Genomic DNA, 2,500 nt, shown 5'->3' with positions numbered 1-2,500 from the left:
TAAAGAGTGAGTGATCAGGAAATCTACAGCCGATCTCAGCACTTAATAAGTCAGCAAATCGTCAGTAGCTATTGTAGTTTCACTGTGCTCGCCCCTTAGTCCCGATGCCAACACCTTATCTTCTTGGAACATCCTCTTCGTTATATCCTTGGTAGACGTTAGCCACTTCCACAGGTGCCTCTGTCTATGCTTCTTCGCCACTTCATCTTCAGACTTTCTCTCTTTTCTCTCGATCTGTCTTTATCTCTCTCTCTATCTCTTTTTCAGACCTTATGTAATCATTAAATTCATAAGCGCTTGTTTCACCGACAAAAAAGACCTATAAAAATTCTTTCTTCGGATTTGTAAGCCTTTTGGGCCAAAAAATAAAAAAATGCTTTTGCAAGATTTGGCGGAGTCGAATTTCTGCGTGGCTTCCTGAGACGATCGCAAACGGTATTGACAATGGAGGGGAGACGCGTGTATATTTATACGTATGGTCCCTTCCCTCCCACGCGCTTCTCTTCTCCTCTCTCTCTCTCTGTCTATCTCTGCCTCTGCCTCTGTCTGTCTGTCTTTCTGTCTGTCTCTGCCTCTGCCCCTGTCTGTCTCTGTCTTTCTGTCTGTCTCTGCCTCTGTCTGTCTCTGTCTTTGTCTGTCTCTGCCTCTGCCTCTGTCTGTCTCTATCTTTCTGTCTGTCTCTACCTCTGCCTCTGTCTGTCTCTGTCTTTCTGTCTCTGTCTGTCTGTCTTTCTGTCTGTCTCTGTCTTTCTGTCTGTCTCTGCCTCTGTCTGTCTCTGTCTTTGTCTGTCTCTACCTCTGCCTCTGTCTGTCTCTGTCTTTCTGTCTGTCTCTGTCTTTGTGTCTGTCTGTCTTTGTGTCTGTCTCTATCTCTATCTTTCTGTCTGTCTCTGCCTCTGTCTTTCTGTCTGCCTCTGTCTTTCTATCTGTCTTTGTGTCTGTCTCTGCCTCTGTCTGTCTCTGTCTTTCTGTCTGTCTTTCTGTCTGTCTCTGCCTCTGCTTCTGTCTCTGTCTTTCTGTCTGTCTCTGTCTTTCTGTCTGTCTCTGTCGTTCTGTCTGTCTGTCCTTCTGTCTGTCTCAGCCTCTGTCTGTCTCTGTCTTTCTGTCTGTCTCTGCCTGTCTTTCTGTCTGTCTCTGCCTCCGTCTGTCTCTGTCTTTCTGTCTGTCTCTGCCTCCGTCTGTCTCTGTCTTTCTGTCTGTCTCTGTCTTTCTGTCTGTCTCTGCCTCCGTCTGTCTCTGTCTTTCTGTCTGTCTCTGCCTCCGTCTGTCTCTGTCTTTCTGTCTGTCTCTGCCTCCGTCTGTCTCTGTCTTTCTGTCTGTCTCTGCCTCCGTCTGTCTCTGTCTTTCTGTCTGTCTCTGCCTCCGTCTGTCTCTGTCTTTCTGTCTGTCTCTGCCTCCGTCTGTCTCTGTCTTTCTGTCTGTGCCTTTGCCTCCGTCTGTCTCTGTCTTTCTGTCTGTCTCTGCCTCCGTCTGTCTCTGTCTTTCTGTCTGTCTCTGCCTCCGTCTGTCTCTGTCTTTCTGTCTGTCTCTGCCTCCGTCTGTCTCTGTCTTTCTGTCTGTCTCTGCCTCCGTCTGTCTCTGTCTTTCTGTCTGTCTCTGCCTCCGTCTGTCTCTGTCTTTCTGTCTGTCTCTGCCTCCGTCTGTCTCTGTCTTTCTGTCTGTCTCTGCCTCCGTCTGTCTCTGTCTTTCTGTCTGTCTCTGCCTCCGTCTGTCTCTGTCTTTCTGTCTGTGCCTCTGCCTCCGTCTGTCTCTGTCTTTCTGTCTGTCTCTGCCTCCGTCTGTCTCTGTCTTTCTGTCTGTCTCTGCCTCCGTCTGTCTCTGTCTTTCTGTCTGTCTCTGCCTCCGTCTGTCTCTGTCTTTCTGTCTGTCTCTGCCTCCGACTGTCTCTGTCTTTCTGTCTGTCTCTGTCTTTCTGTCTGTCTCTGCCTCCGTCTGTCTCTGTCTTTCTGTCTGTCTCTGCCTCCGTCTGTCTCTGTCTTTCTGTCTGTCTCTGCCTCCGTCTGTCTCTGTCTTTCTGTCTGTGCCTCTGCCTCTGTCTGTCTGTCTGTCTCTGTCTTTCTGTCTGTCTCTGTCTTTCTGTCTGTCTCTGCCTCCGTCTGTCTCTGTCTTTCTGTCTGTCTCTGCCTCCGTCTGTCTCTGTCTTTCTGTCTGTCTCTGCCTCCGTCTGTCTCTGTCTTTCTGTCTGTCTCTGCCTCCGTCTGTCTCTGTCTTTCTGTCTGTCTCTGCCTCCGTCTGTCTCTGTCTTTCTGTCTGTCTCTGCCTCCGTCTGTCTCTGTCTTTCTGTCTGTCTCTGCCTCCGTCTGTCTCTGTCTTTCTGTCTGTGCCTCTGCCTCTGTCTTTCTGCCTGTGCCTCTGCCTCTGTCTCTGTCTTTCTGTCTGTCTCTGTCTCTGCCTCTGTCTGTTTGTCTGTCTCTCTGTTTCTCTCTCTCTCTCCTGCTTGCATCTGTTTCCTTCACTCTTTCTCTTTCTCTCTTTGATGTAGTTTCGAATGTATTGGTTA

This window comes from Penaeus vannamei, chromosome 39 (genome assembly GCF_042767895.1).
Source record: "Penaeus vannamei isolate JL-2024 chromosome 39, ASM4276789v1, whole genome shotgun sequence".
In the NCBI taxonomy this organism is placed as follows: Eukaryota; Metazoa; Arthropoda; class Malacostraca; order Decapoda; family Penaeidae; genus Penaeus; species Penaeus vannamei.
The sequence above is the reverse complement of the archived record's forward strand: the minus strand, read 5'-3'. Positions refer to the sequence as shown.